This window comes from Coptis chinensis, chromosome 9 (assembly GCF_015680905.1).
Source record: "Coptis chinensis isolate HL-2020 chromosome 9, ASM1568090v1, whole genome shotgun sequence".
Lineage (NCBI taxonomy): Eukaryota > Viridiplantae > Streptophyta > Magnoliopsida > Ranunculales > Ranunculaceae > Coptis > Coptis chinensis.
In genome coordinates, this window is record NC_141464.1 from 61,131,748 (window position 1) to 61,143,051 (window position 11,304).

Genomic DNA, 11,304 nt, shown 5'->3' on the forward strand with positions numbered 1-11,304 from the left:
CGACCCGACCCTATGCTAACTTTAGGGCCGGGCCGACCCGGCCTTAATATCTAAAGGGCTTTTAAATGTTTAGGGCCGGGCTAGCCCAACCCGGCCCATTGCCCACCCCTAGTTCGATGTAGTTACATCCGGTTTCTGATTTCTAATTAAACTATTTTTTGAGGTTATTTCAATGCATTTGCATCCAGTTTCTGATTTTCCGTTATATATTCATCAAGGATATTGCATCCAATTTTTTTTTTCCCGGCTGTTAGTTAATATATGATTTTAGTTTAATGCAATTGCATCCAGTTTTCGATATTCTGTTAATTATTCTTTGAGGTTAGTTCAATACAGTTGCATCCAGTTTTCGATTTTCCGTTAATTGTTTTTTGAGGTTAGTTTAATGCATTTGCAGCAAGTTTTTGATTTCCCATTAATTATTTTTTGAGGTTTGTTCAATGCAGTTGCATCAAATTTATGATTTCCCGTTAATTATTCATTGAGGTTAGTTCAGTGCATTTGCATCCATTTTTTGATGTTTCTATATTCGTTAATTAGTCTTTAGATTAGTTTATTGCATTTGCATCCAGTTTCTGATTTCTCATTAATAACTCTTTGAGGTTAGTTCAATACATCTACATCTAGTTTATGATTTCTGATTATTTATGCTTTGAGATTAGTTCAATGCAATTTTATCCCGGTTTCTGATTTCCCATTAACTATTCTTTGAGGTTATTTATATTTCAATGCATTTGCATCCAGTTTCTGATTTCCCATCAATTATTCTATGAGGTTAGTTCAATGCAGTTGCATTTGGTTTTTGATTTTCTGTTAATTATATTTTGAGGTTAGTTCAATGCATTATTTGCATCCAGTTTCTGATTCAAAGTTAATTATTATTTGAGGTTTATTTGTAGCATTTTTGCATATCGTTTCCGATTTTCCGTTAAATATTTTTAAAGGATTTGTATCCAATTTCTAATTTTTATTTAATTATTTTCTGACGTTAGTTTAATGCAGTTGCATCCAGTTTCCGATTTCTAGTTAATTACTTTTTGAGTTTAGTTTATTGCATTTGCATAAAGTTCCCGATTTCCCGGTTATTACTCTTTAAGCTCAGTTCAATGTAGTTGAATCCACTTTTCGATTTCCTTTTAATTATCCAATGTGGTGTGTAATACCAACTTTCTACTTATCCATCTATAGTGTCCTTGCAAACATGACATAAAAATAAATTATGCTTGATTTACTATATGAGATCATCAAAGATTATCCAGTTCCTGATTTCCCGTTAATTATTCTTTAAATTATATACCTGACTCACTATGTGGGATCTTCAAAAATTATCTACGAACGGGTCCTATCATATTAATTATTCTAAAAAATATATGCATAACTATTATATACAAATATTGTATTGCTCACTCATCCAAATTTCTTATAACATGAAAACCCCACGTACTCTCTATTAAAAAAAAATAATTCACCATTGATAAAGCCCTTCAACTTCATTTGTTGTTTAATAATAGAAGTTTGATTGATGTTTTGTGAGATTGTCTAATAAGACGAACTTCATATTGAAGCTATTTGAATAGCAAGGTGTTCCCAATTATACGAAAAAAGATAAGATAAACACCGTTTTAAATGCAAAACTATACTTATCGAGACATTCCCACAACATATAACACAACTATATTTTGAAGTTAGTTCAATGCATTTGCATCCAATTTCTGATTTTCTGTTATTTATTTTTTGAGATTAGTTCAATGCAGTTGCATCCAGTTTCCGATTTATTGTTAATTATTCTTTGCAGTTAGTTTAATGCATTTGCATCCAATTTCCAATTTTCTGTTAATTATTCTTCAAGCTTAGTTCAATGCATTTGCATTCAGTTTCCGATTTCTAGTTAATCATTTTTTGAGATTAGTTTAATACATTTGCATCCAGTTTCTGATTTCTTGTTTAGTATTCGATGAGGTTGCATTTCCATCTAGTTTCTGATTTTCCGTTAATTATTGTTTGAGATTAGTTCAATAAATTTGCATCCAGTTTCCGATTTTCCATTAATTATTTCTTGAGGTTAGTTCAATGCATTTGCATCCAATTTATTTTTTGAAATTAGTTTAGTGTAGTTGAATCCAGTTTCTGATTTCCCGTTAATTATTTTTAAATATTAGTTTCACGCATTTGCATCCTGTTTCCAATTTATAGTTATTTCTTTTAGGTTAGTTCAATACAGTTGCATCCAGTTTCCGATTTTCCGTTAATTTAATCTCTGAGGGTTAGTTCAATGTATTTGCATCCAGTTTCCGATTTTTCGATAATTATTTTTTGGTGTTAGTTCAATGTATTTGCATCCAAGTTTTGATTTCCCGTTAATTATTCTTTGAGGTTAGTTTAATGCAGTTGTATCAATAATCTGGTTGTCCATTAATTAATTTTTAAGATTAGTTTAATGCTTGCATGTGCATCCAATTTCTGATTTCCTGTTAAATATTATTTGAGATTAGTTCGATGCATTTGTATCTAGTTTTATGTTTCTCATTAATTGTTCTTTGATGTTAGTTTAATGCAGTATTATATATATTTTAAAATATTTGTTATTATTGTTTTTTTTTTAAATTTGCTATTATATATTTTGTGATGTTATTTTTTGTATAATTTAATTTTCCACATGTAATTTGTTTTGGTTTGGTTTGGTATATAATTTATTTAAGCCCAACGTCCATTTTAACTAAATCAATAGTTATATAATCTATTTAAGCCAACGTTCGTTCTAACTGAATCTCGTTACTCTGCTAAAATTGGGAATTATAAAATTCATAAATTTAATTAGAATATGTTGTAATTATTGTGACATGTGGTTTTTCGAAATCCTTAACTATGACTAAATGTCTATATCCCACAGTGAATGACACCTCAAATTGATCCAACTTTATTTGTTAGTCCCATATATATAGTGCATACAATACAATTTTATTTGTTTTGGGTGTACACTATTTTATTTTATGATTAGTTTACTTTTTTTTTTTCTCAGTCACATGTGTGGTTAACAAATGCATAAAGTAAATGTTCAAGCAACTCAATTCATTTTTTCTTTTGTTCTTTCATAGTTTCATTATCATTTTCTAGAAAGAAACTTTGTTATGTTAAACTTCATCTGAGATTGGTGTGGAAGCTATTCTTTGTGGCGTAAGGGTTTTAAGAAAATCGTTTTTGGTTGAAAATATTGTTTTTTTGCAATTTAGTTATTTTTATTTTTATTATTCTTTTCCGTAATTAACTATATTGTTTAGGAAAAGTTGGAGACTCTGTGAAACTCTAGATGGAATTTAGAAAAAACTAAAGTCTGTGTGAGTGCTCCAAAAAATAAATTGGTGAGAGTATAACTATAATATATATCTAAGGATTTGGAATTTCTATTTTTTCGTAACTAGTTTTAATGTTTACAAAAAGTTGGAGACTCTATGAAGCCTTGAAAAATAGAGCCAAGAGGGTATAGCTATAATATATATCTGAGTGCTCCAAAAAAATAGATTGGTGAGGGTATAACTATAATATATATGTAAGGATTTGAAATTTCTATTTTTTTCGTAATTAGTATTAGTGTTTACAAAAAGTTGGAAACTCTATGAAGCCTTGAAAAATAGAGCCAAGAGGGTATAGCTATAATATATATCTAAAGATTCCCTGCAATATAACACACTAGTGAGTGCCCGTGCCTTCGGCACGGAGTGCATAAATTAATATTATTAGGTGTATTAACCATCCATACTTATTGTAGTTTTTGTTACTTTATTATATAGTTGCAAATGTTTTTTTTTTAGTTTGTTTAGTATACGCATCGTGATTAGTTATTGGCTCGACTTTGTATATATATATATATATATATATATATATATATATATATGTTAACAATGCATCTCCTGGTTTGAATATGGTCGATATTCAGTAGATGCACAAAGTCGATTTTATATATTATAAACTAACGCATATATTATTTGTAGTTTGATCGTTTTTTTGAAATGTAGGCAACATGGGAAGTGTAATCAGCCCAAAAAAACACTTAATTGGGGATGCAGTTTGGGGTAACTTTATTTACTAAATATTTTGCCAAGGCATTGAAAGCATTTCGGAGTAGATAAATAATGTATAAATTTGACTATAAGGGGAAATAATGTTAATAAGAAAACTCGACAGTTTCAATTTGTTTGTTGAAGGTAAGATAGTGGCAAGTGATGATTGAGTTGAACTCGTGATGTGTTACAAATTAATTGATGTCGTCCATAGAATTTGAGTCATGTTCTATATCGTCATTTTTTGCGATTGGCTTCTCCCCAACCGAGATCTTTATTTTCATGTGCGACTTGTAGATGTAGTTGAAAACATATTTTACTGCTTTTAGATTTGTAATAATTGAGGTGTTATGGGCCTTATAAATGGTGAATTTGTCTTCAGAGGATGTTGATGATGGCTTGCATGTATTTTGAGCTATGATTGGCAGATTATCCATTCCTGAAAAAGAAAAATATTAATTCAATCAAAATATTTGAGAGGAATGAGGTAGGAATAATTTCATCGGACAAAAGTATAGATTAGTAGCAGTTGTAGTAATGATAGGTTATTATGATTAATCGGGTTAATAATAGAGGGAAAAAAAATAAAAATAAAAAATAAAACTATTTAGAAAGAAATATTTTAAAATACATACAAACATACCACAATGAAGAGGGAAAGGAAAAGAGAAACTTTTTAACAAATTTTGTTGTTCATCTGGTTGAAAATGATTTATATAGAGTTAGAGCTTAACGTGGAACCGAAAAGTGAAACCCAATGTTAATTAAGTTATAATTGACTTAATTACTATTGTGTTTTAGTTATGGGTATTAATGTGCTTTGAAGTCCCACGTTTTTTTTTTTGGCGTAAAGCCCTCATTTTGTTCATAGCATAATTGAAGCATTAAATAACAGGTCATTCAGTTTGCTGTATGCTGCAGTTCAGAAGCGTGATCTGTTTGAACACGTGGCAGTGCCGTTCGGCAGTGTGTTTTTTTGCCGAATTTTCTTATTTTTTCAGTGTTGAAACGGTTGTGCTCTCAAACGACTGATTCCAGTTGTACCCATTTTGGTTATCGAAGCTGCTGAAGGCTCTATCGCAGATAATTTTGGGGTTGATGCCATATAGAGGCTGCTGAGTGTGGGCACACTCAATATTGTTATATGTGGGTTCTTATAGAAGTGGAGTTCTTGGTTGGGGAATTGTAGGCTTCAGCGACTGCCTTGACATGATGTCGGGCATGATTATAAACACCTTGTATTGCAAAATGCTCAAATTTGGTCCTATTTCGGTTACTACATATTCCCAAACAACAATTCAAGATTCCCTAGTTAATGTGATGTAGAGATAATTAACCAAATTAGTTTTTTTGATCAAGTTAGGTTGCGTGTAAATCTAAGTGCCTGGCTAACCCTCACACAGTAGTTCAACAGTGAAAGTCTTTGACTCCTATTCTAAATGGGTAGAACTAAGGTGAAAGAAGTGATACTCATCCAGCACATGGTGGAGCCGATTCCTACTTTAACCAGGCGAATTCATCTTATTGATAATATTCTTAAAAACAATACAATAATATTTGCAAGACATAAGCAGACATATGTAAGCATGTCATGAACACAAACAGGCTTTTTGAAAGGCGAGCCTCCTTAGATATTGCAAGAGTATTAGAGTCAAGCACCATGAGCTAGCAACTGAGTGCATTTCAAATGGGTAGCACTAAAGTAAGCTTCGGAAGGAGCATACAAAAGAGACTAAACTACAACAAACATAGCACCTGAACAATATATATGGGCATTTTAAGTAACGACTGGGATGCGCCCTTGTGTTGGCGGGGAAAGTAACTGTCCAAAGACACAGCTTGATATTCCACACCATACTGAACACTTCCGCACCAAATGCTTTTTGCTAGGGCCGTTAGAAATCGCTCAAAGTTTCACCCTTTGTTACAAATTAATCGGTATAAATACTGAATAACATGTCTAAGATGAACCAACACACACATAAAAATCCGTTCTTTTACACAAAACTCTCATCTTCCAAATATTTATTCCCTGTTACATAACATAACATCTCAAACGTCAACTTGGGTTTAAACATGATGAACATAGTTACACAATGATGGTTGGCATCCTAGGACATGCCAGACAGTTCAATGCCATAAACAGGTTACTTGATGAAATGGTTGAGGATGGTTCCGTCCCTAACGTGGTAACTTATAATCGTCTTATTCACAGCTATGGTCGTGCAAATTACCTGGATGAAAATGCTTGAAGAGCAATCATGATGTTATATGGACTGCAGAAAGGCATGCGCAGGATGGGTGGTAACTGCCATGAGCTCACGGCACTGATCCATATCATTGAAGTAATCGCGTATCCAGACATGCCAGCCTAAGGAGTAGAGTATAAGTCTGAAGAGAAGGGTTCAGACCCAGTCTAGGGAGAGCAAGAGAGCAGTTTAGGGTTTAGGGTTTAGGGAGGATAGGGAGAGCAAGAGAGGGCTTGTTGATGCTGTTATTGATTTCCTTCACAAATCAAGTCTCAAGGAGGAAGCCCGCTCAGTATGGGAGGTTGCTGCACAAAAGAATGTCTACCGTGAGGGAGAAGAGCTCTTGCTACTGGCTTATAAATCTTCATGTCATGTCTGATGGGACAGCAATAACAGCTTTATCAAGGACACTAGCTTGCTTGGTTTCGCCGCCAGATGCTTATATTCGGGATTGGACCTATGCGAATTGATATAGTGACTAGATGGGGCCTACGCAGTAGGGTGACTGGATCATCACTGCTGTGCATTTTCAAAATATTACAAAACAAACCAAATGTACTCAGATACACAAATGGAGAACCAAATTAAAGTAGAAAGAAAAAAAGGAATAAGAAATTCTCAAACTGTAAAAGAAAACTCGGTATATATTTAAAAAGACAGAAATTCACTAACCTTATGGACTGCATGAATTTACATAACTTACAGTTGGGCCTATTTCGGGTATCACATATTCCCAAACAACAATTCGGGTAATAGAGACTCACATTATTATGTTGGCACCTTTTCTACTTCGGTAAGTATTATCATAATAATCACCATTTGCCATAAATGCTCCCATGTCTACTGGCTTCCAGGCTGCCACCCTAACAACCTTACATGGTATTTGGATGAAAAGATTCAATATTGCAAAAGAAAGTTATATATTGCAACCAAAGGACTGTTACAGATCAAGAAAACAAATGGTGAAGAAGAGCATTCAAAGTTCAAACGGTAGAAGAACACATTAAAACAAATAGATATAACATTTGGTCGTAGGCACCTCTAAAAATTGCTTAAGCTCCCGAAGCTAAAAACCACATTATAAACAAACATCCAAAAAAGAAAGACCAATGGTATTGCGAGGAAAGGGGACCTGACATTAAACTCCAAAAATCAGGGCATTATCTCCACTTAACACTAAGAAATATACTCAATCAAGAAGTCATATATAGCGTTTTCTCCACACAACATCATTGCATCAAGCATTACACTGGCAAAAGTTTTAATGTTTCAGTATGCGTACGTATGCAAAGTTTCATAAATCCATGAATCCACAAATAACCATAAACCTGTTTCGTAAAGTGAAAACAAAATTCGAAAAAAATTACCAAAAAATAATAATCCAAAATTGAAACATAGAGTTACCTGAATTTCAGATGTAATACCACAAATGCAATTATCAACTGCTTTTCTTGAACTGACACTTTGCTGAACAAAGAGGGAGAAAAATTTAATGATATGAAGAACAAAGTAGTTGAGGTTTGAACATATTGCATTAGAATGACATAAAAGACAAAAAAAACAATCAAATTGCACATAATGTAGACGGGAAAAAGTTTTAAAAAAATATACAACAAAAGAAATGCTCAAAATAAAGCGCATACCTAAGAAGAAGAAGAAAAAAATTGAAAGGGAGAGTGCTTGGTGCAGTGGCGGAGCTAGGAAAGTAAGTGAGGGTGAGCCAGCCAAACAAAAACCAAGCATACAAAAAAAATAAAAATAAAAAAACATATATTATATATACTAATGTATTAGAAAAAAAAAATCAAATCTAAACAAATACTTGTTCATAGTTGTCCTCGGCGGCCTTCTTTTTCGTCATCCTTCTTCATCTTCTGGAAGCGTTGTAAGATCAATTCAGTATCAATGCTATCAAAAACTTCTTTTTCAATGTATGTTATTAAACAATCATTCAACCACTCATCAGCCATCCAATTGCGCAGACGATTCTTTATGATATTCATAGCAGAAAATGCCCTCTCTACAGTGGCAGTAGCAACAGGTAAAATCAGTGCCAACTTAATCAACAAATAAACAAGTGGGTACACAATGTCTTTCTTCGTCTCAACCATTTTTTTGGCTAGGCCGCTAATTCCATTTACTTCACCAAACTTAGTATCGGAACGCACATCAATGATATAATTCTCAAGCTGATCCGCTAATTCCATCTGATCTATCTCTGAAAAATCATCGGGATAAAGTCGAGCAAAACGGATCAACTTTTGCTTATCAAAAGCAACAAACGATTCACTAGGATCAAGACACGCCATACAAAGAAGTAATTCTGTGTTTGCTTCATTAAACCGGTTGTTTAACTCTTGAATTTGCAAATCAATACAGTGATAGAATAATCCAACACGATAGTAATGTAAATTGGTGTTTCCTTCTGCTCTTCGTCGAGACCTCCCTCGAGCCATATACCTCTCTTCCATATTTGGAACAACTACATCATGTTTGACACATAGTGAAGAAACTTCAGTCAAGAGACTATCCCACCCATCATCTCTCATCGCCTGTAAGCGTACCTTTGTTATTTTAACAAGAGCCATAGCATTGACAATGTCTTGGTCTTCACGCTGCAAAGCCTTTGACAAATCATTGCTAATTCCTAGTATCGCTTTCATCAAATGCAAATTGAAGATAAATTCAAAAGACTGCACTGAATCTAATAATCCGTAAGCCTCACCTCTTTGTTCCGAGCTTGAACCATTTTCCGCTACATTATCGAGCACATCAACTACTGAACCATAAGTGGTTATCATGCCAAGAAGTGTATAATAGTGTGAGCCCCATCGAGTGTCACCAGATCGTTTAAGACTAGTCTCTTGATTCAACCCTTTGCCACTTGAAATTTCTCCACTTTGTAACGTTGCAACAACTTTAGCCTTCATTGCATCGCGCAACATATCCCGTCGCTTACATGATGCTCCAACAGTATTTACCATATTAGAGAGAATACTAAAAAGGTTAGCGATTGACTCATGGTTCTTTGCAACTGCTACATACAAGGGCTAACTGAAGCTGATGGGCAAAACAATGAACATAAAATGCAGACTCATTCTCCTTTATTACAAGTGCTTTTAGGCCATTCAAATCACCTTGCATATTGCTGGCCCCATCATACCCTTGTCCACGCAGTCTAGATATGCTCAACCCATGCTTGGAGAACAACTCATCGATTGCCTTTTTAAGTGTTAATGCACTAGTTTCCTTAACATGCACAACTCCAAAAAATCTCTCAATCACGCAACCTTTCTTATCGACATAACGCAAAACAACTGCCATTTGCTCCTTAATTGATATATCACGTGCTTCATCAACTAAAATAGCAAACAATGAATTTCCATAATCTTTTAGAATAGCATTTGTAGTTTCCACAGCAGCCGAATTTACAATATCTTTTTGGATATCAGGCGATGTCAATTTCCGATTTTTAGAAGCATTATCAAGAACTTTCTTAATGACTTCGTTATGATCTTTCAGAAACCGTATAAGTTCAAGAAAATTACCTTTATTGATCGACTCATCTGATTCATCATGACCACGGAAAGCTAAACCTTGTCTCAAAAGAAACCTAATGCAATCAGTTATTGCAGTTAGGTGTATTCGATAATCCCTTCGAACTTGGTCAGATTGTCTGTGAAGAAATGTCTCGATATGCTGCTCTTGATTTAACAAAGCTTGTGCTGCCCTATAAGCAATATTATGAGCACTATTTGGTCCTCCAACGTGCTCCTTTAATTTGGTTTTTCTTTCCCAATTAGTAAACCCCCTGTGAGAAAAAACATCCCCACCTCCTTGTGCCCCCTTATTAGGTTTAAAGAGATAACAATATAGACAAAATGCGGCATCCTCGTGAATACTATATTCCAACCAACTAAACTCCTCATACCACTCTTCCTAAAAGCATCGGATTCTCTTGCCTCTTGTTCTTGGAGGAAAAGCATGATTAGGCTGGCAAGGACCCCTAAGCAAATATGCTCTTCTCACTGAGTCTTGATCATTAGGATGATAATCTGAAATCTTTTTTCTCAGTGCAGGGTCTCCCTGAAGACTAGACAAGTCAAGTTCTTCACGATTTTCACGATGAACCCGCTTTGACGTGGGTTGTTCAACACCACCATCCTCAATTTCTTGGTGACTTCGCTTTGAGGAGGATCTTACTTCAACACTGGCAACAGTATTTGTTTTATTAGGTGGTTGAGTAGGTTGAGTAGGCAACGACTTTCCTTTGATCAAATATTTTAACATATCTATTTAAATAATTAAAATAAACCATTAATCAACTGAATTGAAATTGCACTAATTAAAATAAACTACCAATGTTATTGTGATATTCAAAAAAAATAAATAAATAAAAATATGTGGTTTAATAAATTCACAAAAAGAATACAAAAAAAAATTAAAAAACATGATTTAGGAATCAATTTAATATGAAAAGACAAAAAATAAGATAGAAAATTTAATAATAGTAGACTTACCTATAAAACTTTAGAAATTATAGATAGCTAATTAGAATAAAAGAAAGAAAGGTGAAACTATGGAAAAGTGGGATACCTGTGGGTTTTGCTCAAATTTTTGATAAAGAGTCAAACTGGTTTGTTTCGTTGCTTGGTTTCGGTTTTTATTTGGTTTCGGTTTGTGTGTATGCTTTTTATTATGTCTTTTGTCGGTTATGGGGTATGGGTTTTTAGTTAGACTTCGAATGCAACACTGTTAAGTGTTTACCCAATAACTTTAGTACTTTATAACTTTAGTACTTTACTTTATATAGACACGTGGTTGTACTGTTCACTTAGTGATTTCCTTTATACAGACACACGGTTATATTGTTTACTGTTGGAGTTTTTTTCGGATATGGTTTTTTGGTTTTTGCGAAGATGTGAATAGTAAAAAAAAAAATTGTTAGCGAAAGTTGAGGGTGAGCCAGGGCGTACCCTGGGCCCCCCCTGGCTCCG

At 33.7% G+C, this 11,304-nt stretch overlaps 1 pseudogene; it reads right to left on the reverse strand.

The window, feature by feature from the left end:
- Positions 1 to 7,999: 7,999 nt before the first annotated feature.
- On the reverse strand, positions 8,000 to 11,304 carry LOC147477145 (uncharacterized; annotated as a pseudogene).